The sequence below is a fragment of the Gossypium arboreum genome, chromosome 3 (genome assembly GCF_025698485.1).
Source record: "Gossypium arboreum isolate Shixiya-1 chromosome 3, ASM2569848v2, whole genome shotgun sequence".
NCBI lineage: Eukaryota > Viridiplantae > Streptophyta > Magnoliopsida > Malvales > Malvaceae > Gossypium > Gossypium arboreum.
Genome location: NC_069072.1, coordinates 68,376,987 through 68,394,526, shown reverse-complemented (window position 1 = coordinate 68,394,526; position 17,540 = coordinate 68,376,987). Strand labels below are relative to the sequence as shown.

Sequence of the window (17,540 nt, the reverse complement as noted above, 5' to 3'; positions counted from 1 at the left end):
TTTCCTATAAGAAACCTAATTGAAGGTTTATTAGATTTTTTTGTCTGTCTCTTGGCACTTGTTGCTAGATTTATTTGTTTGAAGACTATGTTTTTGAGATTTGTTGTGATTTGACTGTGTTTCTTGTTTCCTTGGTTTGATCATGTAGTATGAAATTATGGGACTAACTCTTCGTGGTGATGAGGATGATGCATGGTCGGTTCTTCTAGGTGCTTCAAAAAATATGTTCAGGTTTGATTTTTTTTGATGGGTTGTTTTCTGAGGGCAAGTGTAGTCCATTTTGAAGTAATGTGGTCAACAATTGCGAATCTGTGGCACCCAATTGGGGGTATTTCTATATCTGATTTGGGGGAGAAGCATTTCCTCTTTTAGTTTTATGCTAAATTGGACATCAAATGGGTTATTCAGGGCAATCCATAAACCTTTAATAACCACTTGTTGGTGTTTCATTGCATGCTAGTGAAGGAAGACCCTCTCTAAGTATCCATGTGTTTTGTTGATTTTTGGGTGCAAGTCAATGACCTCCCTGTTGGGTACTGCACTAAACATCTAGCCAAGAAGTTTGGTAATTTTCTTGGCACTTTTTTGGACTTTGATTCCATTACTCTTTGCTTTGGTCTATATCAATTCATGCACCTACGAGTTCGGGTGGATATCCGACTTTCGTTGAAATGAAAAAACTAATTGCTTTGTCTTCCCAACAGTGTGTTTATGCATGATTCCAGTATGAACGCCTTAAGGTTTTTTGTTTCCTCTGTGGGAAACTAGGCCACAGTAAGAGTTTCTGCCCCCTTAGATTAACCCTTGGCATGAAAGATGTTCTTTTAGGATGGTACGTCTCCTTGAGGACATTGCCATGCCATCGATAGTCCCAGTCCAGTGTTTGGTTGCACACTATGTCGAGGAAAAGGGTATCGTGCTCAGACAGCCTGCTGAGTCCGGTCAGCGCTCCTCTTTTGCTGACTTCTACTACATGGCCTAGCACACTCCTGTGTCTCATCCCATGTACAAAAACTTTGACATTTTGTTTCTAACGTCATCAACCATTTTAAGGGCACACGGCCAAGACACACGCCTGTGTGCTAGGCTGTGTCCTCCACACGATTGAGACACATGAAAGTGTCTCGGCCCATGTGGTTACTACTGGGCCTTCTATTTTTCCAAATTTAGGTGCAAGGGACACACAGCCTGACTACACACCCATGGGGTAGACCGTGTGTCACACACAGTCTAGACACACGCCCGTGTGTCTACTCGTGTGGACAAAAGCAAGGCTATTTACCAAGCCTTTTTGTCACCCTTAGTTGCGCCCACCTACAAAGACATCAAACAATACCAATACCACATAAACAAATGAACATATCAGCCAATACCTAGGCATCCATACATCTTCCAAGCCATTTCCTATCACATACAGCATCTCCTACTTATCAACACAAACCATGCAACAAATACATCTATGAGAATTTTCATCAAATGCATTTAATAATAATCAATATTAGCCAACATCAATAGTCTATACAAAATGAATATCACATCCATATGAGCCAACACTTATGGCTAAACTAATATGGCACTAAACAAAAAGACGAAGTCCCTATACATGCCACGCTCAAAACATTTAAACTAACTATACTAAAAACTTTTGGTGATAGTGTGATCAATACCTCTGACATCCCTTGATTCTCGAGCTGGCTTGGCGGCACTATAAGAAAATGGAAAAGAGAGGAAGTAAGCATAAAGCTTTGTAAGTCACAAGTAAATAATTAACATCACTTTACCAAATAATATCATATTCATACACTTGCACAAGATCCTCAAATGACTATAGACATAACTTACTTATTTTCATCCTTACTACTCATATAAACAACCCGAGCTCATTCTTATGAGTTTCGTGTAGGTACCTGTACCACTTGCAACATAATCGTAACTTTTCTCAATCGTGATATAATCTTTAAATCACCCATTGAACCAGTTAGAATAGTAAAGGATACCTAATAAGCCTCATACAAAAGAGTAAGATGCTAATGCCATGTCCCAGACATGGCCTTACACTGGCTCTCATATATCGATGTTGATGTCGTGTTCCAAGCATGGTCTTATAGTAGCTCACATATCGATGCCGATGCCATGTCCCACACATGGTCTTACATTGGCTCACATATCGAGGCCGATGCCATGTCCCACACATGGTCTTACACTACCTCACATATCAAGGCTAATGCCATGTCTAGGACGTGTTCTTACAGTAGCTCTCATATCAATGCCGATGCCATGTTCCTTTACACTGGCTCAAATAACCCTAGTATCATGGCATGGATATCCGATCTATTCCTACGGTTCAACCGGGAGTTTTACCACATCAAATCTCGTCATGCATATTCATAAGAAAATTGAACATTTCATGCAATATCAATTATTTAATGCATAATAACAATAGAATTGTGATATTTATGTGTAACTTACCTCGGTATACAAAATATGGGCGACTAGTTTGATTTAGTCCACTAGCTTGGTTTTCCCCCAGTCTAAGTCCAGATTCCATATTTCTTGACTATAATGATAAAATTTATTTATTTAATCATCAAATTAATCAAGACATTCCAAAATTCCTACTTTGGAAAAATGACTGTTTTGCCTTTAGACTTTCACAAAATTATAACTTTTCCCCTACGCTCGTAAAATGATTTTCATCGAATTTCCACTTTAACCAAGCCTAGCCAAAACTACTTTAAGCCTAAAGCATCTCACAATTTCAATTATTTCACACATTTGTAACCTATTTTATAAACTTCACAAAATGATTCTTTTATATGTTTTCATGAAAACCACTTCACAAAAGTTGTTTATTTAACAACCATGATTCATTTTCTTTTATAAAAATTCAGCAAACAACATGAATAGTCTCATGGTAAAACCCTAGACTTTCAACCATTTTGCAAAATAGTCCCTTCATTAGCTATATTAAGATATAAGGGTTCCAAAAAACACAAAAAATCAACAAAAATGACCACCAAAATCACTTACTTGCAAGGGATAGAAGTTACTAAAATTTTGAGCTCTCAAAAACCCCCTCTTAGTTGAAATTTTTGGTGGAGAGAAAGGAAAAATGAAAAAGATGATAGCTAGCCTTTAGGTTTATTATTTTATTATAAATTAAGTCACCTAACCTTTGACCATTCCATGAATTAAGGCTCCATGTCCAACCACTAACATTTTATTGGTCTATTTACTCAATAAGGACCTCTACTTTAATGTTCCATATATATTTGACACCTTTAGCTAGTAGAACAAAATTTTTGCATTTTATGCGATTTAGTCCTTTTTCAAAATTAAGCATGCAATCACTGAAATTAATTCACCACACTCATATAATCATGCTATAACACATAAAATAATATTAAAATAATTTCTACGACTTTAGATTAGTGGTTCCAAAACCTCTGCTCTGACTAGGCCTAAAATCGGGCAGTTACAAACTGACAGCTATGAACCTGGTTTGTTAGAATGCTTATGATTTGGGGAATCCAAAAAACATTCATCATGTACAGCATACATTACAGAGATACAATCCCCATGTGATCTTTCTCTTGGAAATGAAACTAGACGCTAGGTGTACGGAGATGGTTCGTCATCAATTCAGTTTTCTTTGTGGTTTGGATGTTTCGGCTGTTGGTACTCAGGGTGGCCTTTCGTTGGGATAGAAACTGAGGTGCCAGGTTCATTTACAGAGCTTTTCAAGTCACCATATCGATGAAGTTGTCGCTGATGGTATTGATTAGATGAGTTGAGGACTCACAGAGTTCTATGGGTCCCTAGCTGAGCATGACTGAATGGAGTTGTCATGCTTACTTAAGTAGTTGGGGCGTGATAATGGTTTGCTATGGATTGTCGCTGCTAACTTTAATGAGATTTCTTATGCTTTTAAGAAGAAAAAAGAGTCGTGTTCACCAAGAGAGGCAAATGGAGGATTTTCTCTCTACCTTGGCGAATTGTGAGTTGCATGATCTAGGTTTCTTTAGGCAATGGTTTACTTGGGAACAGGGTCAATTTCGAGAACGATTCAATCGCTGTGTTGCTACTGCTCTAAGAAGGAATCATTTGTCTACTTCTTGGGTTCTACATGCCCGTCATTTGGTATCTAATCAATGTCCAATTGTTACCATCAGTGTGCGTTGTCTGGGGTTTCTTTTCAGTCTTTTGCAAGCCTATTTTTTTTTTAAACTTGATGAGTTTCTGAGCATACTTATGAGGATGAGATTTGACGCCTCTGGATAGCAAGTAGTGGGTCGGTTCCTTATCGCCTTTGAACTTCAAATGTTGCTTTGTCAACTTGGAGCATGGTGCTCACTAGGCACAAATACAGGTTTGCTTGGGATGCTATGGCTTGGTTAGAGCATTTGAATTAGGTAGAACTTTCCGATGATATTTTGGCAAAGATCACTGATGTTAAGTTGGCTCTTAATATGGAAGCTGATAAGGAGGAGTTGCTTTGGTGTCAAAGGGCATGAATCCAACCCGTATGTTACAGTTTCACCGAATCAGCCTCTGTAATATGTTGTACAAGATTATTTCAATGGTACTTGTGAACCAAATTAAATGGGTGTTGGCTATTTATATTGATGAATCCTAGAGTGCATTTGTTCCTGATCGGTTTATCACTAATAACTTGTGGCTTATGAAGTGATTCACTTCTTTCAGAAAAAAGCGAAGTGGTCAGAAAGGTTATTTTGCTCTCAAGCTTGATATGATAAAAGTTTACAATCGGGTTGAGTGGAGTTTTCTAGAGGCTGTTATGCTTCAGATTTTTTTTTGTTTTGCTTGGGTGTCTTTAATAATCATACTTTGTGTCCGTATGATTTCTTATTTTGTGGTATTCAGAAGGTGTTTTATTGCACATTTCCTGCCATCGTGAAGCCTCCACCAGGGTGATCCTTTAAGCCCCTTTCTTTTCCTTTTGTGTGGGGAGGGTCTCTCTGCTTTGTTCCGATTGGCCTAGTAGGAGGGAGTTTTTGGTGGTATTCGTGTTGGTCAGTCTAGTCCATGTCTCACTCATCTCCTTTTTACGAATGACTGTATGATTTTTAGGCATGTTACTACAGAGAGTGCAGCCACTGTTCAATCTATCTTACATGAGTATGGGAGGTACTTTGGACAATTGGTTAATTTTGATACACCTGCGATTTATTTTAGCTCCAACGTTGTTCCATCGAATGGCTCTCTTGTTGAATCTATTTTAGGAGAATGAGTTATCACTCATCTGACTAAGTATTTGGGTCTCCCCTCGATGGTTGGGAGGAGTAAGAGGGAGAATTTCCAGCACTTCAAGGATCATTTTCAATGTAGCATTGATGGTTGGAATTTGAGCTACTTATCTAAGGGAGGTCGGGGTGTTTTTATTAAATCAGTTTTGTAGGCAATTCTTACGCTCACAATGTAATGTTTTTTGTTTCCTATATCTCTATGTGGTAACCTCAAGGCTATTATGAGTAAGTTCTGGTGGAAAAAATTAGGCAGCCGTAGGGGAATTCCTTGGTGCTCTTAGGCATTGTTGTGTACGTTGAGGTGTGAAGGAGTATGGGCTTTCGTGATTTGACAAAATTTAATATTGCGCTTCTTACGAAGCAATGTTGGCTTATTTTAATGGACCCGGGTTGCTTATGAGTTGGGTTTTTAAAGTAAGATACTTCTCTAATGTGGATTTTTTGCGGGAGGAACTGGGATCTCACATGTTTTATACCTAGCGTAGCATTTGGTTGGGTTTTTAAAGTAAGATACTTTTCTAATGTGGATTTTTTATGGGTGGAACTGGGATCTAACCTGTTTTATACCTAGCTAGCATCTAGTGCTTTCGGGGTCTGTCAGAGAAGGGCCTTAGATGGCAGGTGCGTATTGGGCATTCCATCTCTATTAGGAATGATTGTTGGCTTCTAGGGACTGGTAACTGTCGAATGGAAAACACATGTGTTAATACTATGGTTACTTGGGTGAGCGGTTTGATTCTACAAGATTTGGCCCAATAGAATATTACCTTGATATTGGAGGTGTTCTCCGATGATGAAGCTGCTTGTATCTTGAGTGTTCCTCTGTCTCCTTTTGCTGGTGATGACATGGTAGTTTGGAAAGGGGACCTGACGAGTTGTTATGCTGTTCGCACCGGTATAAAATGTTTCGATTGTCTGTACCTTTCTCCCTATTGCCATCTAACCATATCTACCCTATGAGTTCCTAAGATCTCTTTAAAAGGTTGTGGAAGGCCTGTGCCCCTCCTAAAGTTCACATTACAGTTTGGAAGTTTCTCAAGGACTATGCTCCTACTCTATACAATCTCTACAACAGCCACATCCCTCACACCCAATTTTGTCCTAAATGTCTAACTGTACCTGAGACGACTACCCATGTTGTCTGGGATTGCCCTTTTGCTGCTTTAGTATGGGACCATTTGTGCATTTCCTCGCCAGTATCCAACAATGATTCCAGTTAGGTGAGTTGGCTAGGTTTCTTGTGTAATGCTTTTTCTGGGGATGGAACTGAGTTCGTATTTACAACGGTATAGGCTTTTTGGTTGGAGAGGAATCGTCAATACCACGAAGGCCTCTCCTAAATACCTCTGGAATTGCTCTCTTTCATTTGTTCGTATCTGGGTGGTTTGTCTGCTTTGGGCATGCCAGTTGTGAGTTCCGTGGGCTCATGTACTATGCGCTGGCTACCATTGGCTGCACCTCTGGTGAAGGCCAATTTTGATGTTGCGTACAAGGGGTACTAGCTTTTTTTGCTTATGTGTGGTTGTTCGTGATAGCCATGACCAAGTGCTAGAGGCTTGCACTCACCTTTATCAACATGTCTCTTCAGCTTTTACGATGGAGACGTTGGCTTTTATCACAACCGTGGACTTTGCTCACGATCTGGGTCTCTCTCGGGTTGTTTTTGAGGGGGATTTGTGCATGTCATTCGTAAATTTTGAAATACAGGTGAGGACGGATCGAAGATTAGGGCTCTTATCTAGGAGGGTCAACAAAGACTACTTAACAGTTTCACTGCAGTTGAAATCTGACACTATTATAGGGAGCAAAATTCTGTAGCTCACCTACTTACATATTTAGGGTTTCGATGGCATCAGATTAGTTTTGGGTAAAAGAGGTCCCTTTCCAAGTTGAACTCGAGGTTGCTGCAGACACTGGGTGGGGCGACCCTCCTTTTTAGGTTTCTCTAGTATGCTTTGTCGAAGTAGATCCTTACTATTGATTCGTCCTACTTCACCCTTGATTTTTCCATTATCCTGCTCATCGTTGTCACCTCTTGGACATTGGGAATCTTGGCTTCCCCAAGCTGTCTTTCTGGTTGCATTGTCGGGTTTCTATTTTGTTTTTCTTTGGGCTACATTTGAGGGGTCTATTGACACTTGCTGCTTTTTTTTTGGTTATTGAGTCATGATGGCCTATTTCGTTTAGTATGTGTTTTAGAATTCAATGAATGGAAGTCTTTTTTTCAAAAAATAAAAAAGTAAAAAAACTTTTGTTCATATTTTTTATTACGTGGAAAACCACATTAATGTGCCACATAATGTGACCATTACCAAAATAACAACAGATAATCTTTTTGTGGAATCACGATAATAGTGACTTTATTTTTTAGAATAGTCTAGGACTTCCATTAATAGTCAGACCTACCTAACTGTCCATACACCCACTTGAAGACAAAACCTAACTTTCCTTAAAATAAGAAAAATCAAATGAACTACTCCTACTGAGCTCAATAAAACAACAAAAACCTTAAAAGCCAGCTAAGCCTGGTGATAAAAAATGGTTTAACGGCATAAAAAGCCCTCAAACTTTTTCAAAAAAGTCAATTAAGTCCCTACTATTTTTTTTACACTCAATTGGATACTTGAATTTTTAAAATGCATCAAAAAGACCTTTTGAAAAGCAATTAAGCCCCTGCTTCTTCTTTTTTTTTGGCACTTAGTTGCAACCTTGAATTATCAAGATGCATAAAAAATGACTCAAATTTTTTAAAAGAAACAATTAAGTCCCTGCTTTTTTTTCCACTCAATTGACAAAATGCATAAAAAAAACCTTTGATCGTTAAAGCTAACTACCTCTAATTTTTTTCGGTTAAAGCCACCACATATCATGATAAGCCATAAAAGTAACATATTTTAATCCTATTCTTGATGCATTTTTTGGATGATTTATTATTTAATTTAGCAAATTTGATGCTCCTAATCCTTTAATTTCATGTTTTATACTTAGGAGAGCATAGAGAACAAAAGGAGCAGAAAACGGGCCAAAAACGGACAAAATGGGCTGATTTAAGGATCCACACGGCCAAGACCATTCCCACATGGGCTGAGCACACGCCCATGTGAGCTACACGGGCTGGCCACACGTCCATGTGGCAGCCCGTGTCGATATCACTCATTGTTTCCCAAACATATGAAAAAACCAATTTTTAGGGTTTCTGAGCATTCTAATGTTTATAAATACACACTAGAAGAGGACCTAAGGGAACACGCATAGCTAAACGAAGAAAAGACTCGAAAAACACCAATAGATTCAACTTAGAAGCAGGATCTCCTTCAAGACTGAAGATCTCCATTCAATTTCTCTCGAACTTTTTGGGTTTCTTTATGTTTTGTTGTTTTCCTCCCAAAGTATGAACTAAATTCCCTAGATACCTATGGAGGATGAAACCTAAGATGAATCTTATTATTTGATTTTTCTAAATTACATGATAAATATGTGTTCTTGATCTCAATTATGTGTTCTTATTTCATGTTTTAATGTTTTTAGGATATTAATTCATGATTGATGTACTTATTCAGTGGAGCAAAAGTCCTTGTTTAAGAGAAGATCTGGCATAATTGAGTGGAGTTGCATGTAATCCTAGAAATAGGTCGACATAAATCTACCGAATTAGAGTCAAATCTAATTGGGGAATCTATAGATCGAGTTAATGCGACAGTAGGGGTTTTAATTAGAAAGAGATTTCAATTAATCAACCTAAAGTCAGTTGTTTTTATTCTCGAAAGAGATATTAACATAAGTTAGGGATTTCTACAGATCAAGACAAGTAAATAAATTGTTTAATTTAGATTTAGAATAATAAGTGAAGTCTAGGTGGATTCTTTCCTGGGTATTGTCTCTTTCATCGGTTTTCTTCAATTATTTTCCCAATTCATTCTCTATTTTGTCTTAGTAATTAGGTTAGTTAAGATTAGGTTAAAATAAATCCCTTCAATTTATTTGGTTAGATAATAAAAAGATGGATACGATATTCCCGACTCACCATAGCTATACTAACATTTGATAGGTGCACTTGCCTTTGTCGTATTTTAGTTAGTTCGTGATGTCATCGAGTTTTTTGGAGCCGTTGCCGGGGACTAAGATATCAGGAATGCTTGATTTTATTAATTTAGCCTTTTTTATTTTCATTTTCATTTTCATTTTATTTTTTTGTTCACTAATTTTTCTTTTATTTGCTTCTGGTAGGTTCCTTTAGTTTATGGCTAGAAGAAACCTGTCGGGACCACTTTTATTTGACAGTGAAATTGAAAGTACAGCTTACATAAACCGTAGAGAAGCAAGGCAGAACAGACAAAGTATAGTGGAAGAGCAAGATGACGTTACTAAAGCGATGGCTAATAATCAAAATAATCAGCTACTTCCTGTGGATCTTCCAAATCCAAATCCTGCTCCTCATACTATGTACGATTATGCTAAGCCCACTCTCACTAGGGCTGAATCGAGTATTGTTAGGCATGCTATTACTGTAAATATTTTTGAACTGAAACCTAACACTATTCAAATGATTCCACAGTTTGTTCAGTTCGATGGTTTGCAGGATGAAGACCCAAATACTCACTTGGCTAATCTTTTGGAATTTTATGGCACTTTCAAGATCAACGACATTTCTGGCTACGCCATTCGCTTACTGTTATTACCCTTCTTGTTGATAAATAAGGCTAAGTAGTGGTTGAACTCCCTACCACGAGGTTCTATCACTACTTGGGATTAAATGACCGAGAAGTTTTTGCTGAAGTACTTCCCACCGGCTAAGACAGCCAAATTGAGGAATGATATCTCTTCCTTTGTACAGATGGATTTAGAGAACTTATATAATGTATGGGAGAGATATAAAGATTTATTGAGAAGGTGCCCTCACCATGGGTTACCTCTATGGCTACAGGTTCAGACATTCCACAATGGTTTGAACCCCTCAACTAGGCAAATGATTGATGCAGCTGCCAGTGGTACTATAAATAATAAAACACCTAAGGAGGCTTATGAGTTTATAAAAGATATGTCATTGAATAATTATCAGTGGCAAGTCACGAGGACAAAGCCGACAAAAGCAACTGGTGTTTTTAACGTTGATGCAGTCACCATGTTATCGAACCAAGTAGAACTCTTGAATAAAAAGATTGATGGTTTATGTGTTTCTACGTAGGTATATCCGATAATGCAGTGTGACACAAGTGGAGGTGGAATAAATAATGCAAAAATATTTACCCTACGGTCCTAGCATGGAGAATGAGAAAATAAATTATATGGGTAATAATTCTAGACCTCAAAACAACCCTTACAGTAACACTTATAATGCAGGTTGGAAGAACCACTCGAATTTCTCATGGGGAGGTTAAGGAAATCAAAGACCACTAGCCCCTTCAGGTTTTTAGTGACAACCTTATCAGCTAGAAAAGAAACCGAACCTTGAAGAGATGCTGGAAAATTTTATTTTAGTGTCAAAGATTCGTTTCAAAATGCTGAGACAGCTTTGAAAAATTAGCAAGCGTCGATTCAAGGGCTTAAAAACCAAATTGGGCAGCTTGTTAAATTAGTTTCAAAAAGGCAACAAGGTAGTTTACCTAGTAACGCCGAACTAAACCAAAAGAACATGTGAAAGCAGTTGAATTAAGGAATGGGAAAGTGTTAACTGAACCTGAAAAGAAGCCGCCACAGGAATCTAATAAGGAAAAGGATGTGAAGGTGAAACCCGAAGTGAGTATAACACCGGTACTCAAGGAATATAAACCACCAATCCCATATCCAGCAAAGTTGAAGAAAGACCTTATGGATGCACAATTCGGTATATTTCTTGAACTTTTTAGACAGTTGCATATTAACTTACCATTTGTTGAAGTTATTTCGCAGATGCCTACATATGCAAAATTTTTGAAAGAGCTATTAATGAATAAAAGGAAGTTTGAAGAGCTATCTACTGTGGAACTCAACGAGGAATGTTCAGCTATTCTCCAAAATAAACTACCAACCAAACTGAAAGATTCAGGAAGCTTTTCTATTCCCTGTTTAATTGGTAGTTTAAATATTGAGAATGCATTAGCTGATTTAGGTGCTAGCATTAATTTGATGTCTTATAAAATGTTCAAGCAGCTTGGTCTTGGGGAACCAAAACCCACTAAGATGAGTATTCAATTAGCTGATAGATTTGTTAAATATCCTAGGGGTATTATTGAAGATGTGCTTGTAAAAGTAGATAAATTCATACTCCCTGTTGATTTTGTTGTGCTTGACATGGATGAGGATGTTGAAGTATCTTTAATTTTAGGTCGCCCATTTTTAGCCACTGTTAGGGTTGTTATTGATGTGGGTGATGGTAAATTTGTGCTTAGGGTAGGTGACAAAGAAATTATTTTTAAAAGCTATGATGCCATGAGATTCTCTAGAGAACAAGATGATTCCTGTTATTTTATTGATTATATTGACCATGTTATTCAAGATTGTTTACAGGAAACCGTTCATAAGGACACGTTGGAACTGTGTCTTGTTCAAGGAGAGGAGGTAGATGACGATGATGCAGTGATAGGTAAGACAAAAGTTGATTTAGATTCTAATGAGTTGTCACTGAGGCAACTAAGTTATGAGGGTATTGAGGTAAACAATGAATTAAAATTAAAACCCTTTATTGAGGAACCTCCCAAATTGGAATTGAAACAATTACCAAATCACTTAGAATATGCGTTTCTTGGAAATAATTCTACATTACCAGTGATTAATGCTTTAGATTTGCAGCCAAATGAGAAAGATGAGCTACTACAAGTATTGAAGGAGTATAAAAGAGCCATAGTTTGGAAGATTTCTGACATTAAAGGGATCAATTTTTCTTTTTGCACTCATAAAATCTTAATGGAGGATGAATACAAACCATGTGTGCAAGCTCAAAGACGACTGAATCCTAACATGAAAGAAGTCATTAAAGCAAAGGTAATTAAACTTCTAGATGCTGGAGTTATTTATCCTATTTCTGATAGTACTTGGGTGAGTCTTGTGCAAGTTGTTCCTAAGAAGGGAGGCATGGCTGTTGTAGCAAACGAGAAGAATGAATTGATTCCAACAAGAACAGTCACGGGATGGAGAGTTTGCATTGACTATAGGAAGTTAAACGATGCCACAAGAAAAGGTCACTTTCCTTTACCATTCATTGATCAAATGTTGAAAGATTATCTAGGCATATGTATCATTGCTTCCTAGACAGACTCTCTGGCTACATTCAAATCCCAATAGCTCCCGAGGATCAAGAAAAAATGACATTTACATATCCATATAGTACGTTTGCCTACTGACGAATTCCTTTTGGATTATGTAATGCTCCTGCTACTTTTCAGCGATGCATGTTGGCTATTTTTGATGAACTCATAAAAGACATTATGGAGGTATTTATGGATGACTTCTCGGTATTCAGTAATTCTTTCCATCATTGTCTTAAAATTTTAAAATAAGTTTAAATGAGATGTGAGGAAACGAACCTTATACTTAATTGGGAAAAATGTCACTTCATGGTTCAAGAAGGGATTGTGCTAGGTCATAAAATTTCTAGTAAAGGGATTGAGGTTGATACAGCAAAAATTGAGACCATTGAAAAATTACCTCTCCCTTGCTCAGTTAAGGCTATTCGAAGCTTTTTAGGACATGCTAGTTTCTATAGAAGATTTATTAAAGATTTTTCTAAAATAGCTAAGCCTTTAATAAATTTGCTAGAAAAAGATGTGCCTTTCGATTTCGATCAGGAATGTTTAGAAGCATTTAATACTTTTAAAAATAAACTAATTAATGCTCCGATTATAGTTGCACCTGATTGGAATTTACCCTTTGAACTAATGTGCGATACGAGTGATTTTGCAGTAGGTGCAGTTCTTGGACAGCGAAGAGACAAGCATTTTCATCCGATTTATTATGCTAGCAAGACATTGACAACTACACAAGAAAACTATACTACTATAGAAAAAGAATTGCTAGCTGTGGTTTTTGCATTCGATAAATTTAGGCCATATTTTGATTTTATCTAAAGTTGTCGTTTACACTGACCATTCTGCTCTTCATTATCTCCTCACTAAATCAGGTGCAAAACCTCAACTTATAAGATGGATTTTATTATTACAGGAATTCGATTTAGAAATCCAGGACAAGGAGGGAGCTAAAAATCTTGCAGCAGATCACCTTTCCAAGTTAGAAAATTCACATCTCAAGGAGCTTGATGAGAATGAGATAAATGACTTGTTTCCTGAGGAACAGCTTTTGGTTAGAACTGACTCAGAAGTTTTTTGGTTTGCGGATATTGCAAACTACTTAACAACTAACGTCCTACCAAAAGGGTTGACACATAGTCAAAAGAAGTGATTCTTTGCCGATGTGAAAAATTATTTTTGGGAGGAACCTTTTCTTTTTTGTGTATGTGCAGATCAAGTGATTCAGAGATGTGTTACAAAATCAGAAGTGAGTAAAATCTTGGAACACTACTACTCAGGACCAACAGGAGAACATTACAGTGAGACTAGGATAGCACATAAAACGCTTGAATCAGGTTTTTATTAGCCCACACTATTCAAGGATGCTAACAGGTATATTACTTCTTGTGATAGATGCTAGAGAACAGGTAATATCTCTAAACATGATGAAATGCCTTAAACCTGTATGCGTTCATGTGAAATATTTGATGCCTAGGGCATTGATTTTATGGGCCCTTTTCATAATTCCTTTGGTAATAAATATATCCTTGTAGCAGTCGATTTTATGTCAAAATGGGTAGAAGCTCAGGCTTTACCTATTAATGATGCTAGAGTGGTAGTTAGATTTCTCAGAAAACTCTTTTCTCGATTCGAAACAACAAGAGCAATTATTAGTGATAGGGGTACACATTTTTGTAACTCTAAATTTAATAAAGTTGACAGCTACCCTTATCACCCTCAACCAATGGACAAGTTGAAGTCGCAAATCGAGAGCTTAAATGCATCTAGAGAAAACTGTAGAATCAAATAGGAAAAATTGGGCGATGAAAGTAGATAATGCTTTTTGGGCCTATAGAACTACTTTTAAAACACCCATAGGAACATCTCCTTACAAACTTGTTTATGGGAAAAGTTGTCATTTACCATTTGAATTAGAGCACAAAGCATTTTGGGCTATAAAATTCTTAAACTATGATCTCAAACTTGCAGGTGAAAAGAGATTGATGTAGCTGAACGAGTTAGATTAGTGGCGAGCAAATGCTTATGAGAACTCACGATTATATAAAGAAGCGACAAAGCGACGCCATGATGCTCATTTGAAGCAGCCCAAACAATTTGCAACAGAAGATCCTGTCCTTTTATATAATTCAAGGCTCAAGTTATTTTCCAGAAAGCTGAAATCAAAATGGTCAGGTCCATTCGTAGTACAAACCATTTTCCCCTATACGATAGAGGTAACTCATCCAATTTATGGCACATTCAAGGTAAAAGGTCATCAACTTAAACTTTATAATGGTGGCGATTTTAGAAATGATAGAGAGGAGCTTCAGCTCCGTGAACCCTCGTAATCATGTGCACAAGGTAAGTCTAGCTTAGACTCTAAATAAGCGCTTCTCGGGAGGCAACCCGAGTGTTAACACCACTAATTTCTTTACTTTCATTTCATAGTATTTCTTAAAAATTAACTAAATATTAAAAATACAGGTTTTTGATAACATGGCCTTGGCATACGGGTGTGTCATTGGCCGTGTGGCCTAACAGGGGTGCGAAAACGAGTTACACGGCCTGGCGACATGGCCATGTAACCTACACGGCGTGGACACACGGGCATGTCCTTAGCCGTGTGGATCTTGAAACTTAGGTTTTAAATTTTAAGGAAATTGACAGAAAGTTACACGGCCTGGTGACATGGCCTGTAACCTACACGGCCTGGACACACAGGCATGTTCTTGGCCGTGTGGATCCTGGAGCTTAAATTCCCAAAAATCGATAGAGACATAACCTAAATATAGTCCACACAACCGTATGACACGGTCATGTGGACCACACGGCCTGGACACACAGGCGTGTCCAAGTCCATGTGAAACCTAGAGCTAAAATTTTCAATTTAAAAACAAGTCAAAGAGTTATATGGACAAGGCACACGGCAGTGTGTTTGATCACATGGGTGTGTGGGAGGTCACATGGGCGTGGCAGAAGTGAAGGAGACTACACACGGCCATACGACACGGCCGTGTGAACAACATGGCATAAACATAGGGGCGTGTCCAAGGCCATGTCAAAACTGGGCTTATTTTATTAATTGCACACAGGCACAGGAGAAGCGAACCGTGTGAACCACACAACCTGGACACACGGGCATGTCCTAGGTCATGTAAAGACTGGGCGTGGATTATTAAAAGCACACGGGCTGAATAGGATACCACAAAGGCGTGTGACACGATCGTATGGCCCAACACGGGCCTTACACGATCGTGTCCCCCATTTAAAACCCTAGCCCCTTTTCTTTTCATTTATTTTGTCTTCTTCTTCACCCAAAAACCTAGCCGCCATCAGCCATCCCCCTTAACCTCTTCGGCCACCGTCCTTCTCCACCATCTTCACAGCTCCTATCCATTCGTGTTTAGAGCCACACCAACATCCCCTTTCCTCTTCTTTTTCCCATTTATTTCCCTAGCCAGTGCACACCCTAACCCCCTCCTCCCTCACCTTTCCCTCACCTACCCCGACCGGCCCCTCACTCCCATCTGCGTCGGCCTATCCTAGCCCCTCACCCTCTCCATTTCCTTACCCCTCTCCCTTTCAAACCACCGCCCCACTCTTTTCCCCTCTGCCTTGTGCTGACTCCTCCCATCACCCTAGCCCTAACCAGCCCTTGCAACCATGAACCTATCACCTTCTCCTCGATCCCCTTCTCCTTCGCCTCCTCTCGTAACCCCTTCCCTTGTAACACCCCTTAACCGTATCCCACACCGGGATAGGGTATGAGGCATTACTGGAGTTAAACACATGCATATAAACAATTTCGGGTCATAGAATTTCACTTAAATTTAAAACTTTCAAACTTCCTCTTAACGACCCTAATATGAACCTACAAGGCCCAAAGCACGCTTTGGAAACGGTTCGAGAATAAACTGAACACTTTTGAAAACTTTGAATAATTTTAATGCAAACAAGGGCACACGCCCGTGTGGGAGGGCAACACGCCCGTGTGGGAGGGCGACACGCCCTGTGGGAGGGCGACATGCCTGTGTGTCCTCTTAACATGGCCATGTTGAAGGCCTATGTGGCTCACACGGCCTGAACATATTAGGACACGCCGGTGTCCCTAGCCCATGCAAATTTATTTCTTGTTTTGAACTTACGGGGTTTTCACATGGCTTGGCACACGCCTGTGTCCATGGCCCGTGTCCCGTACACGGCCATGAACGCCCATGTCTCAGCCCGTGTACAAAAACCTTGACATTCTGTTACTGACATCATCAACCATTTAGGGGCACGTGGCCAAGGCACACGCCTACGTACTAGGTTGTGTCCTCCACACGATTGAGACACACAGCCGTGTCTCCGCCCACGTGGTTACGATTAGGCATTCTGCTTTGCCAAATTTAGGTGTAGGGGACACACAGCCTGACTACACGCCCATGGGGTAGACCGTGTGTCACACACAGTCTAGACACACACCCGTGTGTCTGCCCATGTGGACAAAAACAAGGCTATTCACCAAGCCTTTTTGTCACACTTACTTACACCCACCTACAAAAACATCAAACAATACCAATACCACATAAACACATTACCATATTAGCCAATAGCTAGGTATTCATACATCATTTCCAAGCTATTTCTGTAACACCCCAAACCCGACCCAGACGTTACGACCGAATTTAGTATGTCACATGGAGACGTTTCAAAAACATGTGTTTATCTAAATTTCATTGTTTTAGAGTTTAGCAATAATCTGTTCTTGGTTTAAGTTAAAGTGAATGGAAGCTGTGCACCAGATAGGAAGCCAGAAAAGAGGAGGTGAGTCTTATAGGACCGTTTAAGTACCAAGCTCTTCCCGGATCCAATCCTAGACATGCACACATCCATTGCCACACTTTAAGCAGGTTACGTGTCTACGAACATTAAAACAAATTTAAGTTTGCTTAAAATATTTATTTTCTTGGAAAAACATTTACTTTGAGGAAACTTTGCGCGTCATCGTGATCTTTTAAAAACAAGTAGTTTTTATAAAACGAACCCTAGTGCTAACCAGTTTAATAATCCCCAAAATAAAATTAATTAA

The 17,540-nt window shown here is 38.8% G+C and overlaps 1 long non-coding RNA gene and 1 other non-coding gene across 3 annotated transcripts; both read right to left on the bottom strand.

The window, feature by feature from the left end:
* Positions 1–1,460: 1,460 nt before the first annotated feature.
* Positions 1,461–7,520, bottom strand: LOC128290504 (uncharacterized). 2 transcript variants are annotated; one of them, XR_008280364.1, is made up of 2 exons: positions 6,035–7,520; positions 1,461–1,705 (listed from the first exon to the last, which is right to left on the bottom strand). It is a non-coding gene; the product is annotated as an uncharacterized LOC128290504 (long non-coding RNA). The 2 variants fall into 2 exon arrangements; XR_008280365.1 differs by having other exon boundaries at positions 6,387–7,520.
* A 2,548-nt stretch (positions 7,521–10,068) lies between these two features.
* LOC128290955 (small nucleolar RNA R71) lies at positions 10,069–10,175 on the bottom strand. Its single transcript, XR_008280734.1, has one exon. It is a non-coding gene; the product is annotated as a small nucleolar RNA R71 (small nucleolar RNA).
* Between the last annotated feature and the right edge of the window lie 7,365 nt (positions 10,176–17,540).